Raw genomic sequence first — 27,167 nt, 5'->3', positions numbered from 1 at the left:
CCCCTACTTTCTTTTATTTGGCAGCTCTCACATGAGTACCTCCTTCAAATATTTGATCAGCAGGGGAGCGGAGAGTTGGACCACCAACAATCAACTTTTGATTGTCTATCCTAAGGATAGGCAATCAATTTTAAAAGACCAGGTTAATCCCTTTAAATTACAGAGACCTAAATGTATTCATAATCTAAAGGGGTTCCCACAAATGCTCTTCCTGCATCCCCCATAGATTTTGAGGTACAGTAACTATGGATGCAGTTCCACAAGAATTGTACACCCCGCTCCCAGGAGAAAGGGCCTTTTACATGGACTAATGAACAGGCAAGAATGTTCACCCAAATGTTTGACTGATCATCAGGTTCTCTAAATATGTCCACAATCAGCTGATGAATGAACAAAGCGTTTGCTTATTGGCAAAATATGGCTTTTATGCAAGCAAGAAAATGCTCCCTCGTCGGCTGCACATCTCTCCATATAAAGAGGCCTGAAGTCAATGATAGCTGTATAGGGACAAACTATTGTCCTAATGGATATTTCCCCTAATAGCACTGATCCTCTGCCATGTGTGAATGTCAGTAAATGAGTGCCTATGGACTTCCTTTGTCAACCACCAATCATTACAACGAGACAAAGGAAAAGGACCCTATTTGAGGATACAACTGGTTGGATGCCTATTGATCAGGGCTGTTTGACATATCCTGTTGATTTGTCATATAGTTCTTTGTCACTTCTAAGGCTGTGTTTAAACTGGCACCATGGCTTCCATTTATAAACCATGGCCATTTTTTAACAATAACTATTTTGGGTTAAATCATGATATAGTAGTTAAACTGTAGAATGGTATTGCCAAAACAGATCTTAAATGGCTCCTGAAACCTTCGAGAATCAGCTGATATTGCCTGTGTATTTGCAGTCAGCCAAACATTTAGTATGTAAAGGGCTATTACATGGCAACCATTCAAATAAATTGGCAACCATGTAATACATGATCAGACCAAGACCTCTACAGCAAAAACCAAACTCTGTTGTCTTATAGAGTTGGAGAGCCCAGTCTATGTAGGGCTTACTGCAAGGGTTATCCTGCTGCAACAATCTGTTTTGAAGGAGTTTTCTACTAGTTTAGTAGTATGCTATGCCAGAAAGGAATTTATATATATATATATATATACATATATATATATATATATATATATAAACTGCAGCAATTTGTTGTAGCATAGCTTTCACTAGGTGTTGCAACCGGTCTGCAGGAATATTGGACACCAGCATGGTGCAGCAGAAACCTGGATTCAGCTGACCAGGTAATGTTTTTCTACTGTTCAGTGATCCAATTTTTGTTCTCTTTTGCCCACTAAAGCCTCCCCTTCTTTGTTTTTCTTAAACAATAGCTGCACTCAAATTGGTTGTCTGCTGTTATGGCCAGTCAGTACTAAAAAACAACAAGCTGTGCATTCAGATACATTAGTTAGAGCACCAGTATTGCATTTGGGTGCAATTTGACTTACTTTGACATACTGATTCTTAACTCCCAAAGATTCTGGGTGTTTTGGTTCCCATGTGGTGGTTTTAGGGACCCATTTTTTTTTCAACTACCAAAATTATTTTTTTAATATCTTTTTTTCATAGACTTTTTTTTCTCATTTTTTTAGTTTTAGCTCGGGTGTAACAGGGAGCACCTGGTGATCACACGATCGCCGTATTGCATAGTGGAACAAACCTGCTTTCCCTTTTTTAGTACATAGCGCTAATTGAGAAGGAGAAGATAAAAGCTGTTAAGAACCACTTCTCCCTTCTCTTCTGGGTCCTCAGCTGTGTCTGACCAGCTTTTGCTGACTTTAATCCCACGCCATACTTCTATTATCGGCCGGTTTAAACCCCAGGACCAAGTGCCGTCTATTTACTGCACTTGATACCTAAGGTGTTAATATCCTTCTCTGACGCCTTTCATCAATGAGTTGTTTATATCCACAGTATCCCCTTTCGGTGGATGTTTTTCCGGGATCACACCATTCTCAGTATACTCTCAACACTGCTGCACAAGAAAACTTCACAAGGTTGGCTAGTCTAGTACCAATGACCATGGCTCATTTGATCGCTCGATTTTCCCATTCTAATTCAGATCCAAACTTAAAGCCCATTTACTCGGAGCGATGATCGCTCAAAGATCGCTCAAACGACAGTTTGAGTGACAGCTTTGAGCGATTATTTTGCATAAACAATTAATTAGCTACTTAATATCTATTTAGTGTGCAAATTAAGCCTTAGCTGAAAGCAGTTAATAGCCTGAGAGCTCTTATCTGCTTTCAGTTCCTTTGCTCTCAACGGGAAACAATGCTATCAGCACTACCCATGGAAAACTCCTGATAAGGCTGAACTACGATTTTTAGGTTGGCCTCAATTTAACGATCAGCTAGCAGTGCACGAAAAGTGCAACGATTAGATTCAACGATTATCGCTCAAACGATTGCTTTTTAGCGGTTTTTGAGCGATCATCACTCCGTGTAAATGGGCCTTAAGACTGAACACCAGATTTTATGCAGCACTCCGGGGTCACATGTCTAATTTCCATACAGGGAAGCTCCAATCATGAAAGGGCCGATGTCTCTATAAAATGGTTATTCAATATTTGTATATCATATACACAGATTCCCTTGACTTCTGTGGGCATAATCAATTAGTAATACACAGGACAGCCTAGAGCAATGAGTCCACTAATCCGGCCCCTGAATAGATCCTGTTGTGATTAATTAGCGGAGCACCTAGACACCGATATACTGATAATTCTTGAACGTTGAAACCGCCCGGCCATCTTTTTTATAGCCTTCTTTTATTTTCTCTTGATTTTTGCTGTTTACATAAAGCAGTTTTATAATCTTTCACTGATAGTATGTTCTTTATTGCTCCTGTCTGATTGCAAATAGTCTAAGTGTCATAATATCCATAAATATTTGAACAGTAGACTAAAGTCTGTGTCTCTCGGAGAGTAGAGGGAATACTTTAAAAACAATGCCGCTAGAGGGACCTTGAATTGGAAACGGATTCTGCAGAGGTCAATACAATTTAATACATGAATATATATTTTTGGAATAATAAGTAGCTATCATGATCGCTGATTTGTTTAATTCTAGACTAGCAGATTAAACGCCGTGCTTTGTCTATATTGCAGTTATTGCTATCTTTGTTTGAGAAGGATCACTAAAATAATTCCACTTGAGAAAAATAAATTTGTTTTCTTTTCTGACTTGAAGACCTAAGCTGTTTTAATTAGTTTACTTGCTCTTTGCATTTGGACACCGAATGTGTCGGCTACAAAGAACAGACTGCCTTGTGTCTTTTTAATATTGTCTGTGAATAGTTGAAAATAAGAGGCAAGGACATCGGTCTTAGAAAGTGGGATCTCCAGGAAGCAAAAATGGAGGCAAACACTGGAGCTAATTTAGCCAGGCATAGCTGGTGATGTTTGTGGTTGTCCCTGACAGCAGCGCTGACTCCGAGCACCTGTGTTTGCTTACTAGATTTCCCCAATCTGCTAGAAAATGGCCTGAGCATGTCACATGGCAGCGAGATAGTCCAAGTACCATGGGAATACAAAAGCCTGGGCTTTTAGCAGAGTTAATCATTAATGCGCCTTTTCTTTGTCCCATTCAGGAGTGCTGACAAGCTCTTTGATATTTCATATTTGCCATAAGGTCAGTTGCAGTCATAACCAGGAACTAATGAACACATTGACTCATAGATCCCAGTTCCATCGCCTTAATGCACTCAATGTGCAGGCTATCGATTTAATTTTACCCGTCTTCAGCCCTTCCTGTTGCCATTTTTTTTCCAAGCTATATTTAAAGAGTTCCTCTATTCGTTGCCAGCTAAAATGTCAAGCAGCGTATCAGGACGTATTACAACATCCACTAGAATATTGGAAGTACTATAGGTACAATAGGTAAAAACATATGCAGTGGTTTTCTCTATTTATTCAATGGACTTTAAGCTAATAAAGTATTGCGGTGTACTATATTTACAATTGCAAATTTTGCAAATTATGCTTTTGCACAATGATTTTCTATTACATTAGGCTAATTGTGATAAAAAAATGAAAGTAATTTCAGAGACCTTCATTTTGAACTGTTTACAGTATTCCTTGCAATGATAACAAAGATATTGAGCAAACCAGACAATATTTTATATGTTTCATGGACTAAGGCGGGTCTTACACTACTGGATTTGGATAACGAAATCCGTGATCGTAACCCGCATGGACAATCCACGGTATTCCGCATCCATTGACAAGAATAGAGTATTGGCATGTCAGCTCACATGAGCGGACAGTGATTCTGATTTCTGCTCGTGGAAATAAAATTGCAGAGTGCTCTATTCTTGTGCGGATTTCGCATGAACAGCTTCCATTGAAGTCAATGGAAGCCGTCCGACCTGCAACCCATCCGCAATTGACATTGCGGATTGGTCACGGGTACCCACTAGAGATGAGCGAACGTACTCGTTTTGAGTACTTACGCACCCGAGTACCGCCATTTTCGAGTACTTCAGTGTTACGGCACTCTGCCCCCCGAGCGCCAAGTGGGATGCCCTGACCTTCCCGCACCCCACTGTCCCTGCCTACTTGCCTCGGCCCTGGCTAACCCCAGGCGGACAACTGGACGGCGGTCCCTGCCCTGGCTAGGGACCTGGCGGCTGACAAGCAGGAACTACCTAATGGGGGGAACAGAGTGCCGACAGAGGAGGCAGATGAATCAGACCAACAAGACTTACAAGGCTGGAGATGGAGCTCACAGGCAAACTGGCAGGGTGCTGGATAGCAACTAGTGCTGACTGGGCCAGACTAGATTAGAGGCAAACAGAACAAACAAAAACAGACAGAGTAATAGGGAACCAGAGGGAGCTGACCGGCAACTAGGGACTGGCTGAGGAGAACCGCAGACAAACTGGCTAGGTGCATGCAGAACCAATAACTGGCAATGAGCTCACTTCACTGCCAGTCTTTTAACCACAAGGTTCCGCCCAGGGGCGGAGAGTGGGAGGAGGCAACTCCGCCCACTGCTGTATAAGAAGAACGGAGGAGGGCGGGCGGCACCCTACGGGGGGACACGCCCATGCCGCCGCCCACAGCTGCTGGGATAACCTCGACACAGGGCTCCAGGCCGCCGGAGCCGACGCCGGAGCGACGCGCCGCGCTGTATGGTAACATTCAGTACTCGGGTGAAAAGATTCGGGGGGCGCCGTGGCGGCACGGGGGGTAGCAGTGGGGAGTGGGGGGGAGAGGGAGAGAGAGAGGGCTCCCCCCTGTTCCCCGCTGCTACCCCCCGCACCGCCACGCCTCTCCCCGCCCCCCGGCGCCCCCCGAATCTTTTCACCCGAGTACTGAAGTACTCGAAAATGGCGGTACTCAGGTGCGTAAGTACTCGAAACGAGTACGTTCGCTCATCTCTAGTACCCACGTTATAATCTTGCAACGGTGGGGGAAAAAGAAAGATTTGAAAAAAAATCTGTACTGCACATGTCCTACGCCAAGCCGACCAGATCATACCTAATACAAATTTAAAGAGTTTCACACGATCGGACCCAACCCATCTGTGTGAGACCAGCCTTACTATTTTTGGGGATCCTTGTTGCTACTCTTTCAAAAGAACAGATGATTCACCAATAGTTACCTGATGAAGTGCCTGGTTCGGGGTGGAAACATGTTGTCTGTGGTTGTCTCTGAGCTGTCATAATAAATGCAGTTTTATACTTACCAATATCTTTACGTAAGTCAGAGCTTGCCATTGTTTACTTCTCTTCTACTAGTGCTAACAGAAGTATATCACAACTTTCTGTTATACTTTGTGATTCACTTCATTATCATTTCAAGTTCTCTGGTTGCTGCCAGTACATAAAATATTCAAGGCTCTTTTTTATTGGGCAAATATGTATCAGTAATTGCCCACTAGAAAATAAAAAGAATATGGAGGCGACTACAGATGAGATACTGATGGCATAAGGCTGTAATGTTATCTGTAACACATACGTAATATAGATTCATATTTTGGAAATGTCTCAATGCAATCTCTGAAATCAGCCTTAAGCTAGTTTCACATGAACCTTTTAGCCCTATAAGCTAAGCGTATGGGCTAAACGTAGGTAGCCCATGGAGTCCAGGGATGTAAGTGTTATATTTACTGCGCCTGTTATTCTCCTGTTTTTAGCACTGGAAGCTGCCACTTCCTACATTGAGTGGCGGTGTTAAGTAGTCCGCCCGTTCCAATTTTACAATGGGCGGACTACTTAACAGCACCACTCAAAGCACTGCAGCGGCGGCTTTTAGCACTGACACTGAGGGAACGACAGGAAAGGTACGTATAACACCTACATCCCTGGACTTAGTGACTTACTTTAAGCACATAAGCTTAGCACATAGGACTGAAAGTAGACGACAGATTTGCCTTAATATGGGTGCATTTGCAGCACCCGAGGAGCGGGTCTCAGCCTAGGAGACAGCGGGGATCAGAGTATGGCCTTGTCATGGTGGCACAACTGTCTCCCACCTGGAGGGTAACTGGAGAATGCATCCCAGGGGCTGAGGGCAGGCTATTAAAGGGGTTTGATTTCTTACTTGTTTCAGTGGATGTCACGGGTGACGCCACCATTCCTTTTTGAGCGGTAAAGCTGTAGTTGTAATAAGGTCCACACACACAGGGAGTAGTGAAAACATGCCATTGCCAGGAACGGTCGATAATGGGAACTTTACTTGAGAATACTTGCATCAATTACAAGACTTTGAGTGCAGAAAAATAAATGTAGAATACACCAGTTCAGGTAGAAAACTGAGATGAGGAAGACACAGGATGACACTGGGCCCACAGTCTAGGTTATCTGTGTAGCACCACTCCTGAACAGGATACTCCATAGGAGAACACGAACTCTCTATCAGTCACTCACACGACTTGTAGCAAGGAACACTCTGCATGGCTGGCTTCTGATTCCCGCACACATTATGGTAGGGGTCCTAGGGAAAGACTTCTAGGCCACCTTTCCTTTTCCTCCATCTTCACCACATTTAGGTTGAAGGTACCTGCATGTGGGCCACAGTACCCTCCATACAGCTCCAAAAAGCCAAAGCTCAGAATGACCCAAAAGCTTCAAAAGCTCCAATCATGCATCTTGCTCACACATTTATATGACATGGTCACATGACTTACAAAAGTTACATTTCCAGACATAACCCAAGACAGTAACCCATTCAGTGCTGCAGCTAGGCAATACACTTCATATTCACGCAACATAAAACACACTGACAATACACATAAGCACGAGACTACATAGATCATCCAGCACTTTCTGCAAACTTCCCTACATGAACTTCTGTACACTACACATTTCTACACTCATATTACAGCCAAATGTCCCAGCCTAACCATGGGTCTAATGACCCGAGCTGACCGCAACATAAATTACTCTTATGTGAAGCTAGACATAGGCTGAAAACCTATATCTTTTCCACAGCTGATGGGTTATGATAATGTATCAGTGTAAGAAGTAACAATACTTATCCAACACAGGAAAGCAATTTGTGTTGTCCCTGTGTTTAATTCACTTAGTAATGCCAAATCTGGTACCTTTTATTTAAGAAACTCACAAGACTGTCAACCTAGAGATGTGTCATAATGTAAGGAAAAATATTGCCATTCACCAACTGCAGAAATTTTCAAAATGGTGACACATTAAGGGCGCCTACCCACTTGCGTTGCCGATTTTCGCGTGTGAAAAACGCGGCGTCTTCGCGTGTTTTTTGCAGCCCTCCATTGACAATCATGGGTGCATTAAGAGAAAAATAAGGAGACATATGCAACTGACAGTTCCTATGTGAAAAAAACCCACGAAACGGAAAAAAAACCAAGATGGACAAGAACACATTCTATACTAATTGCTCTTGAGAAAAAACGCAAAACATCACAGGAAAAAAAATCGCAAGTGGGTAGGCACCCTTAAACAAAAAGTATTAACAGGGACCTTTCTCCTTTTGTCTAATTGCTCATTTGTTTTGGTTACTTGTTGTCTTACTTGTACATCATCCTCTTCATTGTAAAGCCCTGCGGAATATGTTGGTGCTTTATAAATAAAGATGATTTTTATTACTACTACTAAATATTCATAGTTTCTATGATAATATCCATCCAATATGTTGCTGGTTATCTTCTTGTTCTTTGCTCCTAAATCTTTGTGTCAAAATGCCTTATGAGAAAATCATAGTTACTGACCGTAATAACCTTGCTTGGTCAACATACGGCACAGGAAAGCTTAGCTGCAATAATAACATGCCTTATTGCTGTTGGTTGATATTATTGGAGCCAATTCAACCTTAAGAAGAATTGATTGATCAAATACAGGCTAACCATGCCATTCCAAACCTCAGTATGTGCTATCAATTAGATTTGTCTAAACCATTCTAAATCAATAATTTTATCTCGACCACATTAGTCCCAGAATAACAGCAAATCATGCCATGGAAATATGACCCAACGTGTTTTCCTGGTGTCAGGCCCAATGTCATCTTGCAGAATCTGTAATATTAGGCTATGTAAGTCTACAAAAGCCTACAGTGTAGCTAAGTTTATGTGGTTGGATGGGCTGCATAAATTAGAAGAAAGGTTAAGGATGGTCGATTTATTCACCTGTGGTTGAGGATGGTCTAGGAAGTTTGTGGTTCAAGATTGTGTGGCCTCATGCTGAGCTATGACTAAAGGCCTGTTGATTAACAAATAAAGATGAAAGATTTCATATGGTCACTAACTTTTTAAACAACTTGTGCCTAAGTAATAGCCAGTCAGATGACTAGCAAAAGTTCAAATCACTTTATTTATCTAAAATAATGTTTTGCACTGAAAAATCCTTCTAAAGGTATCTCTATATGGTATGACTGTTGGGTGCATAAGCCGTCCCAGCGTCTAACGCTTCTGTGCTTTCACATAGGAGCAATAATCTGTCAAAGAATGGAGGTAAAGTGGGTCGAAGATCTCTTCCAGCCATCTGCCTCCTTTCAAAGATTGAGCAACTCCTGTTTACATTAAGCAAGAAGTCGCTCAGTAGTCCTTCCGTTTCAGCTCACTGAAACAAAACAATTAGCAACTACTAAGCAACTTCTCTGCCCTGTTGCGAATTGTCTATACACAGGCCAACAGTCGCTCATAATTGTAAAAAAAAAACATGTAAAAAAACTTAATGCATTGGCCATTAGTTCTCTGTCTTTCTTCTAATTTGCTGTCCACTGCCTGTTGTCAAGTGAACCCTGTCTCTAGTAACAGAAATAACAAGATGGATAGCAGGAAGTGGAGGAGGGTGATAACTCATGATGCCCACAGACATCTATAGCAAGAGAGAGTCCTGTGCCCGCTGCTGTAGAATTGCATTACATAATGCAATCCTATGCACACACCTGCGATTTGTCCGCATGAAAACACACGCGGAAAACAAATCGTGGCATGTTCTATTTCTGTGCGAGCCTCGCAGAGGCCCCACAGGAATGTCAATAGTGACACGTCGGCTCCTCTTTCCACATGCGCCGGCTGGTCGGCAGCTGGCACGTAGAAGAGCTGGGAGATGCGGGAGCGGGTGAGCCGCAGCGGTCACTGCAGGGGCATGGGTCAGATCCTGCTGCGAGAATTCTCGCAGCGCGATCCAACCTGGCCGTCTGCAGGCGGCCTTATACAGACATGGCTGCTGGAGCTAAGCGTGACTGATTTACAGCCCCACAACTACTGATCAGTAATTTTGCATAATTTTCTCTGTTATACAGTTATTTATGTGTGTGTGCTACAGACAGGGAAAAGAATCTGCTGCTTTCTCCATGTATAGAAGTGTATAGAAGATATCAAGACAGCTAGTCTCTTCCTACCAGCTTAGAGAGAACTGAGAATTTGATATTCAGTCTACAGAAGGAAGAAATGTTACATACAAGTCACATAATGGCCAGAAATAGTGTATTTCAAATGTACAAACATGGAAGCTTACTGAAACTGAGGGCTCCCTTTAAGAAGGCTTAACTTTCTGTCAAAATAAGTAACTTTAATTTTGCCATGCTCTATGATGGTCCTGAACTATATTCTTAGTGTATTTACTATAAGAAAGGACTAGAAGGTTTTATAATGATCATATTATTAGAGAACACTGCAATTTGCAAATCTTTGCCCGCTTGAGTATAATGGGTGAGAAATGACCATCCTTGGTTTTAAAAGTGTAAAGTAGCAATTCTAAATTCTTATGTTGATATTTCTATGATTGGGACTGATGCCTGAATATTTGGTTAAAGGGTAGTGTGTATAACGCACCAGTATTATGCATTGTGCTGTGTTTTCCTTTGTAGGGTAAAGTCAGCAGAAGAAGAAGCGCATCATGTGCTTTAGTTGAATGCTACTGGCCTTTTAAGAGGAGTACAATGTTGTTTATCAACGTGAGTGTTATTTAGCAAGTTTCCTTTGGCAACAAGCACTTCATTTTTGGTTACTGCTTGGTTAGTGTGGTACCACAGGGTGCTGTTACGATCGTGTGGGCAGGCAAAGCAGGGGACCCACACGATCGTGACCAAAGGGGACGCACACGGGTATCACCAGGGTCACACGGGACATGAACCAAGTCACACTGCAAACTTCACTAGACAAGCATTCATGACTACTCACCTGAGGGGCCATACAGACTGACCAGGAGCTGGGTTTATATGTGAGCACAGATCCAGGGGATTGGCTAGCAGAAAGTACCACACCCAGCCAGCTCAATCATTAACCCTGAGAGTGCTGTGCTGCTGGAATCACAATAGTACAACATGTCTCAGCAGCACACGTAACAGTGCTGTATGTATTGAAAATAGTTTTAAGCAGCACATTGATGGTGGTTGGTGTTGCAGCAATAATACACTACGCTCATACACTAGGGTTCAAGTGTCAGCCAGTTAGAGAGGTGTTGAAGCAAACATAGAGTACAGGTGACACTGACGTAGTCATCACATTGCTGCAAGTGGGAGAAATTAGAGCATTGCATATAAAAGTACTCCTAACTGTTTTACACTTTTGTGTGGGAAATATTACGGCTCTTTGTTTGTGGCTTCAGACGTTGTTCAAAGAATCCCAAACAGGAAAACAGCAAATACACATAGCGTGTGTCAGCAACCTCAGACATTATTCAAAGTCACGAGTCGGCCACTACAAATTATTTGCAGGCCTTACAGTGGGGTGAGAGGAATTAAATTACACTGCAAAACAGGACCGTTCACAAAGATAAAAGCCATACTCCGTGGCCTTCTGTTCTTAATTATTGTGTTGCCAAGGGATTGCGGTCTATTTAGTTGTTAGGGTAACAGCAAAAGACATAGTTCATGTTATCAGCCTAAGACATTGTTCAAAGTCACAAGTCTGGCCACTAGCAATTATTCAAAGGCCTTATACAGTTAGCAGTGGTTTTTTACAAACTGCAATGTTAGCTGAAAAGTTACTTAGACTACACTAAAAAGTAAACAAAAAGAAACAATAAAAAGGAAAAATGAAGAAAGCAAGGAACAGGGGATGTGTCAGCACTGGTGGCTGTGAAGGTGGTAGAAGTTGGAACTTCACGCAGCTCCCACTGAAACAACAGCTCCATGTTTTTCAGGAGGGAGGCAAGCTTGCTGCCATCTCTAAGAAGTGGTTATGCCCTGCATTACATTAGCAACATGCAGAACAGGTCAGAAAATGGAACACAACATGCTTCAAACACCACCATCTCCTCTTCCTCCAAGTTGCAGGCACACAGCAGTTAGTCTGCGTCAGTTGGCCATTAGCATCCCTCCTCTACTTCACTTCATGCCAAATTCCCCCACACCCTTGGAAGCAGTCTACATGGATCAGTCTAAGGAGTAATTTCATCATTCAGTGTCATGGATATCAACAGGGTAGTCCAAACAACCAGAGGGAGAAGACAAAAAATGTGTGGATGCCCAACCATTTTTTTCCTCCAAAGAGGAAGATAAGGGTGGGTCAGTGCACATGGTCATTCCTCAGGGGGATGTAGAAATGGAGGTGCTAGTTCCTGGTGCTCAGTGTTACATCAAACCCACTCAGGAGGAGGAGGATGAGGAGGAGAAGGTGGGAGATGATGAGGTACTTGATCTAAGTTCGGGCAGCATCCTTTTTTGGACAGAAAAACGAAAGGGTTGTACAGCAGCCATCAGCTACTGTTAGGTGCAGCAGCAACATCAGGCCCACAGCTAGGTCAGTTCACAGTAATTGTGCAGTCTAGACATTCTTTGAAACTGCAGGTGATGACAGAACAGTGGTCATATGTGAGATCTGTGGAAAGCAGAAACTAAACAACTACAACATAACGTGTATGAACAGCCATATGATCTCTCACCACACACTGCCTTGGAGAGCCAACCTGGGCCACAGAGCAAAGAGTCAGCCTCATCCTACTCCTTCTTCCACTGCAGTAACTGCTTCTTCTTCCATCTCTCTCTCTCTCTCTCTCTGTTCATGCAGTAGCCTCTGAGCATTGAGAGGCAGTTTTGTATAGAAGCAGGCCTCTCCTCCACAATTATTGACTACGGTGCAGAATTCGAAGCCAGGAGTGTGAAAAGGAGAGCAAAGGTTGAGCCACCACGATCACCACCACCTTCACTGACGTTGACATCTACCCCATATTTCAGCACATCCCAGGTCAGCAGACAGCCCTATATTCCCAAGCTATAGAAAAATAACAAAATACCACCTTGGCTATTCATAAGCATAGAACCTAAATGCAAGTACTGTACAGCTGCTTGCAATGGAAATGCAGCCCTTCAGGTTAGTGGATACAAATGCCTTCTGCAACATGATGCTCCATGCTAAGCCACAGTACCAAATGTCTAACTACTAATTTTTTGCCAATGCAGCTATCCTTGCCCTACACTGCCATGTGAGTGATAACGAGTCCTCGGTATTGCAGAACAGTAAGTGGCAGGTTTACATCCACTGCTGGAGAAAGACAGGAACTGTGCTTGCACTTCTAGCATTCACACCGAACTGCCTCTTGTCTGGTGGAAGTGCAGCAACAGTTTAGGCTACCACATCTGTGACATGCCTACATGGTGAAATTCCACATTACGTATGTTGCAGGGCCAGCAGCAGACAGCAAATAATGGAGTAAAGGAAGCAGTATGCCATTAGCAGGCTCTGTATGGAAATCGGTCACTGGATGCCTGTGTAGTGGTTGCAGATCAAAAATGTTTTGCCACTTTAGCCTACTATGAGGAAGCGAATAAAATGGTCAGTCGTGATGACACAATAATCAGTATTACCATCCCAATTGTCTGCCTGCTGGAAGATATCCAGGGACCCTGATATGTTGTTGTTACAGGAGGAGGAGAAAGGGATACCAATCTCCCAACTGTCTGGACAGTCCGCCATTACTTAACACCACAGGGAGGGTGGCTTTGGGCAAGTAAGGAGGTTGTCTTCTCCAACACGTTTCTTCACCCAGAAAAGAAGTATAGAAGAGGAAGCACATATAATATGGGTCCAGAGACTGGGGAGGGAGCTATGCAATGTTCCTTTTATCCGTTGCTAACACCAGCTATTCTACATGGATGGGCCAGCCGGAGGGCACTCTTAGGCTTGACCTTGAGGAATGTGGCCATCACCCTTGGGTACTTTGAGGCATATGAGTGCTTTTAAGCAGCAATTCTTGCAGAAGGACTGTCGCATAGCCCACATAAAATAAATTAGATCATTACTGGCTAGTCACACTCCTTAATCCCTGCTACAAGGCCAAAATGACAAACAGAAAAGGTGTTCAGCAAAGCTGGGAGTTCGATAACTGACAGATGCATCTGCCTGTCCACAGACAATGTGGATTAGATGACATTTATAAAAATCAACCAGCTATAGATTTCAGGTGACATCTGTACCCCCAATGCAGATTCCACTGGTTAGTTAGCACACTGACAATTTTTAATTACAAATGCCTGAGCATAGACTTATATCAAGGACCACACTGTGCCCTTAAGTTACTGCAGGTGGTGGTCATGCTGCTGCTGCCCCTCTTCTCCATCTTCTGCCATGTTTCCTCCTCTCACTCCCCCCACACCCCCCCAATGAAAAACGTCCCAATATGCCCTCAAGGTGCTGTTGCTGGTGGAACTGTTGCTGCTTCTTTCCCCTGCTTCCACCATGTTTGTTTCCTCCTCCTTCTCATTCTCCCAAAATCAAAATTTTCTAAAGTGCAAGTAACAGCTATAGCTCTACAGCTTTTTCTTGGGATAGGCCCTTGTTTAGCTATTCTGTTCACCTGTAAGAATTTGACCTTGAAAAAATTAAGACATTGCTTTTTTAAACAATCAGCAAACCTGCTGCCTTATGTAGCTTAAAGGGGTTGTCTCGCGAAATCAAGTGGGGTTATACACTTCTGTATGGCCATATTAATGCACTTTGTAATATACATCGTGCATTAAATATGAGCCATACAGAAGTTATTCACTTACCTGCTCCATTGCTAGCGTCCCCGTCGCCATGGTTCCGTCTAATTTCGGTGTCTTCTTGCTTTTTTAGGCGCGCTTGCGCAGATGGATCTTCTCCCTTCGGCTTGGCTCGGAAGCATCGGCATTTTGGCTCCGCCCCTTGTACGCGTCATCGCGTAGCTCCGCCCCATGATGTGTGACGGTTGCAGCCTCCTGATTGGCTGGAATCGGCACGTGACGATGTGGTGATTTAACTGACCTATTTTTTTTCCTTTAGCTACCAAAAGCTGCATTTTCCCCATGAGATATAGGGCTATTTTTTTAATATCTTTTTCATTGACTTTTTTTTTCGTTTTTTAGTTCTATTGGAGGTAAAAAGCTAAAAAAAAATTTTTTACATTTATAGCTTTTATTTTAATTAGTATATTTACGCTAAAATAAAGTATGGTAATGGGTTCCTCATTTTATTTTGGATGTTTTGATATATAATATGTATGGTTTTGGATTACAGGGCGCATACTGCGACAATTTTGGTTAGCATCGGCTTTGGGTTATTTTCTTTTTTACGTATATATTTTTATTTTATTACATAATTTTTTTTTTACCATTTATGTCCCCCATGACATCATATAAGACCTCTGGGGGACATTCACATTTTTTTTTTTTTTTAGTTTGACACTTTTCCACTGTAGCTAGGGCATCCATAGGAGCCCAGGTTACAGGGATAAACATGCCCTGTAGTGACAATAGTCACTGACAAAGCTGATCAGGGTCTGCTGGGACCATGTAGCTCTGCTGTGCCAGGGGATCCCGACGATCACATGACCGTCGGCTTGTGTAGTGGAAGTTATACTTCCACTTTCACTTCTTAGTACATAGCTCTCATTGAGCACTGTGTACTAGAGAAAGGAGAAGGCAAAAGAGGTTAAAAACCACTCCTGCCTTTTCCTTCTGGTTATCAGCTGTAACTAACAGTGGACAACCCATCGTTCTTCTGATTGACTGCAGAGCAGGGGCTTTAATCCCCTGCCGTATTTTTAGTATTGGCTGGGATTAAAGCCCAGGACCAAGCGCTGTACATTTATAGTGCTTGGTCCTTAATGGAATCCAATTCTGCCTTAGTTGTTAGTTTAGGCTGTTTTTGTTGTGCTTTTAGTTCAATAAATATGTACATCCGAAAGCATCAATATTTTTCAATATTTCTTGAAATTTTATATTCATTTGCATCATGGAGGTTTGAGGTTCGTATGGAGAGGGATCAGGGGTCGATCTCACGCCATACAATGCAGGGGCCGACTGTTTTTTACAGCCAACACCTGCATACAACAACTTCAACAACACCGTAGCATTTGTTAACCCTTTAAATGCTGCAGTTAATTCTGACAGCACATTCAAATGCAGTGATCAATGTTCAAAGGTCCTGATCGCCCCCAATGATGAGATCTCATGATCTCATGATGAGGTATGGCTTCTGAAATCCCCAAGGCTGCCACTGCAGATTGCCTGTTAGATCATGGTATAATGTAATACTGTTGTATTACATTACAGTGCAGAAGCAATCAAACTATCAAAAGTTCTTGCCCCTATGGGTAATAAAAAAAAAATGAAAAAATACATTTTTAAAAAGTGTTAATAATTACTAAATAATAAAGGGTGATAAAATACTATACTTGGTATCGCTGCATCCATAAAAATTCAACCTATCAAAATTACACATTAGTTACCCTACACGGTGAACTTTGGCAAAAAAAACAAAAAACACAATGTCTAAATTGCGCTTTTTTTGGTCACCCCATGTCCAAGAAAGAAATTTACTAAAAAGAATCAAAAAGTCATATCAACTCTAAAACTACAGAACATCCCACAAAAATTGAGCCCTTGCACAAATATGTTGACAGAAAAATAAAAAGGTTATGGCTGTCAAAAGATAGCAGCAGAAAATAATTGTATTATTTTTAAGATATTTTAAAAGTAGTACAGCAAAAAAAATTGGAATCATAGTAATTGTACCAGCTCATAGAATAAAGTTATAATGTTATTTTTGCTGCAGTGTGTACTGTACACCGTAAAAACAAGCTTCCCCCACCATTTTTTTTCCATTTCATTCCACTTAGAATTTTTAAAGATTTTTCAGTACATTATATGGTACATTAAATAGCACCAATGAAAAGTACAACTCGTCCCGCGAAAAACAAGTCACCAGACATCCAAGTTGATGGGTAAATAAAACAGTTAGGGTTTTTAAAAGCAGGGAGAAAAATCCAAAAATGAAAAGAAAAAAATGGCTGCATTCCTAAGGGGGTTAAATAGTGTTTCCAAACTTCTGGAGGGTACTGTACACTGCTAAGTACTTTTCTATAATGTTATTCATGCTGCTGTTGCTACTTTGTATGTGAAAGATTGCGATGGGAGAGTGGGGTCTTCTCTTCTCTATGTGCAGTGTATGGGAGATATCTTAACACCTAGTCTGTACCCACCAACTCAGAGAAAACTAAGAACTGAACACACAGCCTGCAAAGAGGAAAACTGGTATAAGTACAGAAAACATGTCATATAGTGGCCACAAATAGTGCAACTCATGTACATACACATGACAGTTTATTCTGGAAAATCATCAGAAAGTTTAGGTATTCTTTAAAATCAATAAGCTGTATTTTAATGGTTACGAACAAACAGTTTACACTTTGAGAGTCTAAAAAGTTTCTTTTTCTGTAATAAAAACACAAAAGTACTTGTTTCTGTAGTGTTCTGGACAGACATAGGGATAAAGACAGCTGCAGTACAGTATGCTAATGAACTCCATTGAAACCATAACAGGTGTCCACAATGTGCTGATGTTTGTCCAAGCCAGACATTTGTATGTTAAGTCAGTGTTTAGTAGGCAACACTTTGTCGTCTTAACTCAGGATCTTGGCTGCTATTTCAAAAATGTTGATTCAAATGTATTTCTAGCAATCACTTTTAAATTCTATTTTATATACCTATACATATATTAATTATACTACCGCTTTAATATCTTACCTAATGTCGAATTCCCATGGCAGTTCAAGTGAGGCATATAGACAAATCAACTAATATTTGGCCATTGCAAGAAAACATAATCTTCAAATAATGCAGTTAAGATAATAAGAATCTGTATAAATGATTGCCTAACATGTTCAACATAAATTCATCATCTAATATCAAAATTACCAGAAGCATACAGTCGCTACAGAACAGTCTAAATCTGGTTGACTATCCAAGTGAGTAGCTACATGGTATGTGGGGGTCATGGAAACTGAGGGAGCACAATGCCCCTTTGACACATAAGAAAACACCCCTTTGATACATAAGAAAACACCAGTATTATAATTGGCACACGGCAGGTGGAAGGCTTTGTTTCAAATTTTGCACTTGGGCCTAGAAGATTTAGGTTACACCTCAGATCTTTGGGGTAAAATTGACTTACCAGGTTGGAATAAAAAAAAACAAGGATAATTTGCTTGTTAATTTTTAAACTGATAGGAATAATGAGGAAATTTACTGAAGAAATAGCACCAAAAAATGTAAGTGCATGGTGTATGCCAGATTTATTATGTGTTTTTGCTGTATGAGTGGTGTACAAGTACTCCAGCCATCATCTTGTAGGAGTGTGTTGTTATGGCACCACCAGCGCAGGTTTCTTTTGTGTTCAGTTCTGGAGAAACATCATTATATGAGCTCCAGATCATGTGGTGTGCCTGCTGGTGTACCTGTTCAAGTCATTCTTGGCCATCAAGGGCTAAACATTTCCTTGCTGCTATTTAGCTGAAGGACTGTCTGGTGATTAATTCAGCCAGCTAAATAGTAAATTTGTCATAGCTGTTTAGCTGATGGGCTGGCTGGGTTCATTCACAGCCCAGTCAGTGAGCAACTTTTTATGCTATTTAAACCAGCCACTCCTTGCAGGGGACGCTGGTTATACTTCTAGGATTCTGGCCCTGTCAGGACTCTCAGCAAACCAGTCTGTTGTTAATTTTGTACTCTCTACACACCTGTCTGTTGTCCGTTTTGTATCCTCAGCTTCTGTAAGCTGTCAGTGTTTAAGTCCAGTCCTTATGTAGTCCCTCGTCTAGTTCCCTGATTCCTCTTTGATTTTGGACCTTGTCTCGTACAAGCAGTGGGGGCATCCTTTTTGGGATGAGTGCCCTGCTTTGAGGTGGGTCCAATCTGGTCGGTTCTGTTCAGTCCTGGGTCTAGCTACCATTAGTCTCCCATATGCACGCCTGTCCAGACTGCTCTGATATCCTTCTCACCCTAGTTTCCTCAGCAGTTTCAGATATATGTAACTTGTGTCTGTCCTTGCAAGATACACCAAATTTGTTTTGCCACATGCTTCACTTAAATAAAAAATAAATTTGGGTAAGTTTGTGCCAATTTTACACAATTTTAAGTCTGTGCATGTAACGAAGTGTGTTGTGGATCCATTCTGTTGTCCTGATGAGTGGGATGACCTGGCAAAAAAAACAGCTGACACCAAGGAAAAGACAGAGCAAAAGCGGAAGCTCGGTACAGGGAAGGAGAATGGGCCCTACCCTGAACTCAAGAGGGCTAGATGTCCCTGTTCTGGAGATACCCCTGGTGGTGGAGAGATCCAGGCTGTCTTTACTGACCCTGGCTCCTAGACTTCCCTACCTACCTAGTGAAGATGGAATCGTGAGGCAGGTGTACCAAGCCGCGCTGATTTGCAGAGATGAAGCTTAGATGGAAGCCAGAGCTTAGACCTATGCAGAGATTACAGATACAGGAAGAAAGCAAAGTCAAGGAGGACCCAGCGGCAGAACAGACAAGGAACTGGGAACACAAAGACACAAAATAAACTAGTAGCAGAGAACTATCTTCAAACAGGATAGCTGCTCCTAGCAGCTTGTATACAATCACTCAGGGAAAGAGTAAGAACACGAAAGCATTGTGGGAAAGCTCTGGAGGGTTTATATTGGAAGTTGAGTGCAAATCTGCACAGGGTGAAAGACACAGTAACCCTGAAACTTCGGGAAGAAACAGAAGCAGACTCAGGAGACGGAGTGATGCCTTGGTTTGCTGAACCTAACAGTGCATCTTACGAGGATATTGATAAATCTCCCCAAGTATTTTACATCCATTAATAGACAATCATTGTAGTTCTCTAAAACCCGATGAACATTCTTGACCAAATTTTAATGCCATATCAATTTTTCAATCAAATTTTTTTTTGTAAATAAAATTAGAGGTTAGCTCTAAAAGGCACAACTAAATTATAAAAAGTTATGCATTTATAGCATGGTCACATTTTTTGTGCAGCCGAAGAAAAAACCTTGTTGTTGGCAGCACATCTCCCCATGTAAATAGCGCACATGCTGTCAACAATGATGAACGTGTATGTGAATGAACAATCTTATGTACCATCATTTGTCCCCCATTCATTCTGAATAAGATTATGTGAAGGCAAGTTAAACAACTGCCCATCTTGTTAAACTGTGTTCATCATTGGGTTGAGATTGATGCATATAAAAAAAAACTCTAGTCTTCTCTCTCAACTCTACAAATAAACCTATTTTAATATCCTATTTTGTGAAGAAACATATTTAAGAAACCTGAAATTAGTACACAAGTTATACTGCTATACAATCACACTTAAATCTACCAGAAAAAAATGTAACTAATTGTCCTGTATATTACAATACAGTTCTAAACTCTTCCCAAGTAATGTTACTATGTGAGGGCCATATAATGTTTCCATATGTATCCCCCCAAAATACATCATATATTGTTTAATTATTAATCCAATTTTCAGTCATTCTATGGATTATTCTCTGCCAAGCAGATATGTTGATTATTTCTTGCTGGAGTTCACTCAGGCTCATGTTGGAGTCAGATTTGACGGTATCAAGTCAACAAGTTCTTGGGCAGTCTTTCCTCCTACTCTCCCATCACAATCCTTCATATACAAATTAGCAACAGCAGCATCAATAACATTATAGAAAAGTACTTAGCAGTGTACAGTACCCTCCAGAAGTTTAGAAACACTCTTTAACCCCTTAAGAACGCTGCCATTTTTTTTTTTCATTTTTGGATTTTCCTCCCTACTTTTAAAAATCATAACTATAGCCCTGGTTGTTGCTCCCCCTGAGGACACCTTTATTTTAAATATTATTCAATGTTGTCTCTGTCTTTTTGAATTAAAAAGGATCTAGATTATTTTTTAGGGGATATTACCAATGGATATTTTTTGTGTTTGGCAATTAGAATTCTGGTTGTATGACCCAGAATATTCTTAGGGAAGATTTGATGGTATCAAGCCAACAAGTTTTTGGGCACCCTTTCCTCCTACTTTAACTGACCATTCCCAACACGAATGCCTTCACAAGTTAATTGCTTGCATGACATTGCTGAAGTAGGATAATTTCTACTTGGTGATCCTGACATCCAGTGAGGTCTATATTTTGATGCGATCCAGGACATCTTTATTGGTGATTCTCACTGTTCATGGAATGCACAACAGTCTCCTCCAACTCGAAGGCATTGATCTTTCCTCTGTCTTCTTGATTCTCCAATTCTCTCAGATTTAACCAACTATAGGGAAGACAATCGTACTGACTAGCTTGGCTTTAGTTGCATAATATTCCTTTAGTACTGGCAATAACACCACCCTATGATAGTAATAGCACCATAAGGGCTTTGTCAGATGAGCAATTTTGTTAGCACATGAATAGCCGCACTTAAAAAGTGGCTCTATTAGAACCAATGCTTTCCAATGAAGGCATTCACATGTACATGTTTTAGAAGCGCTAAAAAATTGCACCTGCAAAAGATAGGACATGCAAGTGTGAATACACCCATTCATGTGATTCTTCTACACGTGATGTGCGATTTTTTTAGTGCAGCTATTCATGCACTAAAAAAACACGGTCGCCTAACCGAACCCTCATAGAGTATAGTAATAACACCATTGTAATTATGTCATCTGGAGCTCCTATGAAATAGTTACTGATTTCTGTTAATCAAAATATCATGTCATACAAAATAGATTTATTTTACTATTTTAAAAAGTTACATGAGTAGTTTTTTTGCTCTCCGGTATTGCTAGTTACTAAATATGGAATCATTAACTATAGTTCCTTATCTGTTTCTTATCTCAATAGCCTTGAAGAAAAAGCAATTCTACCACACCTAATTGTTGACTCTTGTTAGTTGATAACAGCTTTATTTTTTAAAAGACTGTCTATTAAGCTAGCTCCGTAAAAACATATAATATCCTTTTTGAAAGCTATGTTCACGTTTCTCATTCTCAATAGCAATTAATGATAATATAGCAAATAAAACACCTTTCTCCAGGACCACCAAGAACAGCAACATGTGGCCTTCTGACATGAAGGAGCATTGTGAAATAAATATATTGATAAATAGTGGATTAATCTCGCTGATAACAGAAAGTATTACTACTGAATAGGTGCATGCTTTAAACAAAGGGTTCTGTTGAGCAAGAACAGGTAAAAGATGGATGGTTTGTTAAACATTGCCAGCATACTTTACTTGTGCCATTCAGCGGTCATAGCTAATGGTAAGAAGGGCATTGTGTAGCAGACCCATTTGCTAATTTCAGCCAACTTAATGCTATCCCTTATCTTTGTTAGTTTTACAAAGATTAAGGTGGTTTCTATGTTTTCAATGCACTACACTCCTTCATGAAAAACATTCCTGAAGGTCTAACGTCTTAAATACACACGTCCAATGGCTTTATAAAACCTGAGGCAGGCCTCAACCTCTTTCAGAAGATGATTTACATAGTTTTCTTTTCAACTGTACCATGTATCAACTGAAATGTGATCATGACAACAACTCGGTTAATTACCACTGCAGATAAATTATTCTTGCATCATAACTGAGGGTTACCGTTGAATGACTGGGCTCCTCCTCTCAAGGTTTCCTGTCTGTTTGAAAAAAAAAGTAGATAAATTCATAAAACCTCATAATATACTGTAATTTTCATATGCCTTTTATATGCAATCTATTATATAATTCAAATTATATATACTGTATTCTTGGAATTTATTGATAGCTAACAAATGGTATTGTGCTAAGGGGTTGCCCAAATTGAACAGCCCTTAGCACAATCCAAGTTTCCTAAAAATCAGCTGATCGTAAGGAAATCCATTGCCAGGAGCCCTGTGTAATCAGCTACCATATTGAGGAGAAGCCTCCAGCAGATCCTCAATCAGGTATGACATGGCATCAATTCAAATCAGAAGGCTACAGATGAGCTGGGTCCTCCAGAAGGTGAAGAACTATTTGTAGCAGCTCTCTACTGTGGTAAATAAAAAGGAATTCCAAACAGAGGACTCTACTTCAAACCATGTGTACAGTATACCCTATTAGCACATATAATTAGGAGTTTTCCTAGTTTTGAGAATGAAGCTGTCTAGGATGCCTGACAGAACACACATATTGGGTTTTTTTAAAAAGCTTTATGCCAGGTTTCTGGTGTCAAAAAGTCACAAAATTTGGCTCATACCGTATTTGTGCTACACATTGCAACTTTTGGTCTTTTTCAAGCTAGAAATCACCGATGACTGTTATTAGTGCTGCACGCCGATTTTCTCAGCGAGTAGTGCCAATACCATTCTTTCAGCTGGTATCCCGCTGGCAGTTCTCAGTGGGACACCAGCTGAAAGCTCCGAGAACAATACAGCTGTTTGCATATACAAAACAGTTGGTTTGTTCTCGGAGCTATCACAGAGGTATCCGGCTCCACATGCATTAACTCTTAAGTAGCTAATTAGCTACTTAGAGATATGCAAAGATGATCGCTCAAAACTGGCACTTAAACTGTCGTTTGAGCGATTTTTAAGTGATTATCTTTCAGTGTAAATGGGCATATATATATGACAATGATCGAGAGTGAATATTCATTTGAACACTTGTTCAGGTGATCAACGCTCTATGTAAAAGGACCTTTAGGGAGTATTGTATTGATAAGCTATCTGACTAGAGATAAAATAAACTCCTTTTTTCCATTAGACCCAGTATGTGTTTTGGGGAACACTTCAGGTCTTAATTTTCCTTCCTTACAAAACATTAATTTAGTAAAACTCTCATTTGTATTGACAGACTTTTTAATTTTCAAGGAATTATGTCTTATCTAAAACCCCATACTGTTTAGAATTCATTAAATTGGTTCAGCAAAGCTACACGTTTGAGACCACTCCTGATGATGTTTTTTAGGTTCGAGCAGTTATGATCTAGAATATTTCTATAAGATTATTACAGGTTTTTAAAGATTTTTTGCCTCGCTTTTTTTTGCTATAGTGGCTGACCTTGCTTATTGTGGAATATGTCACTCCATCGATTGGTGCAGTTGTAAAATTTGATGGTTCCGGGTTTGAGTTGATAATTTGGTTAAGCAAATCTACAAGTTTGAGACCACTTCCAAAGATGGTTTTAGGTTGCGGCAGCTATGGTCTAAATTTCTTCTATAAGATTATTATAATGTTTTACATATTGTTTTCTCTTTAGCTTTCCTTACTGTCAAAGATTCAGATATAATTTTATAAAGTGTTACCTTTGTCACATTTAAGTAAGTGATCAGTAAAAGATACCTAATAACACTTCCGTAGGTGCATTATGACTACTAGGTGATGCCCTTTCTCTAATCCTACAGCACACTCAAAGAAAACTTTTAATTCTATTTTTAATGACAGTACAGATTTGTAGTGGTATGTGTGCGTCTCTTCCAGGGATCAAACTGTCTCATGCTAAAAACTTCCGATTTGTTCTTTGAAAGCTTCATGAAAGTTCTTTATATTCTAAAATAGATAACAACTAGAGATGAGTGAGCACCAAAATGCTCGGGTGCTCGTTACTCGGGACGAAATTTTCGCGATGCTCGAGGGTTCGTTTCGAGTAACGAACCCCATTGAAGTCAATGGGCGACCCGAGCATTTTTGTATATCGCCGATGCTCGCTAAGGTTTCCATTTGTGAAAATCTGGGCAATTCAAGAAAGTGATGGGAACGACACAGCAACGGATAGGGCAGGCGAGGGGCTACATGTTGGGCTGCATCTCAAGTTCCCAGGTCCCACTATTAAGCCACAATAGCGGCAAGAGTGGGCCCCCCCTCCCAACAACTTTTACTTCTGAAAAGCCCTCATTAGCAATGCATACCTTAGCTAAGCACCACACTACCTCCAACAAAGCACAATCACTGCCTGCATGAGACTCCGCTGCCACTTCTCCTGGGTTACATGCTGCCCAACCCCCCCCCCCCCCTGCACGACCCAGTGTCCACAGCGCACACCAAATTGTCCCTGCGCAGCCTTCAGCTGCCCTCATGCCACACCACCCTCATGTCTATTTATAAGCGCGTCTGCCATGAGGAGGAACCACAGGCACACACTGCAGAGGGTTGGCACGGCTAGGCAGCGACCCTCTTTAAAAGGGGCAGGGCGATAGCCCACATTGCTGTACAGAAGCAATGAGAAATATAATCCTGTGCCACCGCCATCAGGAGCTGCACACGTGGGCATAGCAATGGGGAACCTATGTGCCACACACTATTCATTCTGTCAAGGTGTCTGCATGCCCCAGTCAGACCGCGTTTTTTTATAAATAGTCACAGGCAGGTACAACTCTGCAATGGGAATTCCGTGTTCACCCACAGCATGGGTGGCTCCCTGGAACCCACCGGCTGTACATAAATGTATCCCATTGCAGTGCCCATCACAGCTGAGGTAACGTCCGATTAAATGCAGGTGGGCTTCGGCCCACACTGCATGCCCCAGTCAGACTGGGGTTCTTTAGAAGTGGACACATGCAGTTACAACTCCGTGTCGACCGACAGCATGGGTGGGTGCCAGGAGTCCACCGGCGGTACATAAATATATCCTATTGCATTGCCCATCACAGCTGAGGTAATGTCATGTTTAATGCAGGTGGGCTTCGGCCCACACTGCATGCCCCAGTCAGACTGGGGTTCTTTAGAAGTGGACACATGCAGTTACAACTCCGTGTGGACCGACAGCATGGGTGGCTCCCTGGAACCCACCGGATGTACATAAATGTATCCCATTGCAGTGCCCATCACAGCTGAGGTAACGTCCGATTAAATGCAGGTGGGCTTCGGCCCACACTGCATGCCCCAGTCAGACTGGGGTTCTTTAGAAGTGGACACATGCAGTTACAACTCCGTGTGGACCGACAGCATGGGTGCCTGCCAGGAAGCCACCGGCGGTACATAAATATATCCCATTGCATTGCCCATCACAGCTGAGGTAATGTCATGTTTAATGCAGGTGGGCTTCGGCCCACACTGCATGCCCCAGTCAGACTGGGGTTCTTTAAAAGTGGACACATGCAGTTACAACTCCGTGTGGACCGACAGCATGGGTGGCTCCCTGGAACCCACCGGCTGTACATAAATATATCCCATTGCACTGCCCATCACAGCTCATGTAACGTCAGCTTTAATGCAGGTGGGCAAAAAATTAATTGGATTACACTGTAGGCAAGGGCCCCAAAAAATTGGTGTACCAACAATACTAATGTACGACAGAAGAATTGCCCATGCCCAACCAAGAGGGCAGGTGAAACCCATTAATCACTTTGGTTAATGTGGCTTAATTTGTAACTAGGCCTGGAGGCAGCTCAGTTAAAATAAAAATTGGTTCAGGTGCACGTTTCAACGCTTTAATGAGCATTGAAACGTATAAAAATTGTTTTAAAAAATTATATGACTGAGCCTTGTGGGCCTAAGAAAAATTGCCCGTTCGGCGTGATTACGTCAGGTTTCAGGAGGAGGAGCAGGAGGAGGAGGATGAATATTATACACAGATTGATGAAGCTAAAAGGTCCACGTTTTTGATGGTGATAGAGAACAATGTTTCCATCCGCGGGTACAGCCTACGCAAACAGCATGGGTACCCTCAGCAGTGGGCCAAGCTGTCTCTTCCCCCTCCTCCTCATCCTCCTCATGCTCCTCCTGCTCCTCCTCAACGCGCTGAGATATAGACAGGAGGGTGCTCTGACTATCCAGCGACATACTGTCTTCCCCTGCCTCTGTTTCCGAGCGCAAAGCGTCTGCCTTTATGCTTTGCAGGGAACTTCTCAAGAGGCATAGCAGAGGAATGGTGACACTAATGATTGCAGCATCGCCGCTCACCATCTGGGTAGACTCCTCAAAGTTTCCAAGGACCTGTCAGACGTCTGCCAACCAGGCCCACTCTTCTGTAAAGAATTAAGGAGGCTGACTCCCACTGCGCCACCCATGTTGGAGTTGGTATTCCACTATAGCTCTACGCTGCTCATAGAGCCTGGCCAACATGTGGAGCGCAGAGTTCCACCGTGTGGGCACGTCGCACAGCAGTTGGTGCACTGGCAGATGAAACTGATGTTGCAGGGTGCGCAGGGTGGCAGCGTCCGTGTGGGACTTGCGGAAATATGCGCAGAGCCGGCGCACCTTTCCGAGCAGGTCTGACAAGCGTGGGTAGCTTTTCAGAAAGCGCTGAACCACCAAATTAAAGACGTGGGCCAGGCATGGCACGTGCGTGAGGCTGCCGAGCTGCAGAGCCGCCACCAGGTTACGGCCGTTGTCACACATGACCATGCCCGGTTGGAGGCTCAGCGGCGCAAGCCAGCAGTCGGTCTGCTCTGTCAGACCCTGCAGCAGTTCATGGGCCGTGTGCCTCTTCTCTCCTAAGCTGAGTAGTTTCAGCACGGCCTGCTGACGCT

Source organism: Eleutherodactylus coqui, chromosome 3 (assembly GCF_035609145.1).
Source record: "Eleutherodactylus coqui strain aEleCoq1 chromosome 3, aEleCoq1.hap1, whole genome shotgun sequence".
Classification (NCBI taxonomy): domain Eukaryota; kingdom Metazoa; phylum Chordata; class Amphibia; order Anura; family Eleutherodactylidae; genus Eleutherodactylus; species Eleutherodactylus coqui.
This window is presented reverse-complemented; position numbering follows the sequence as displayed.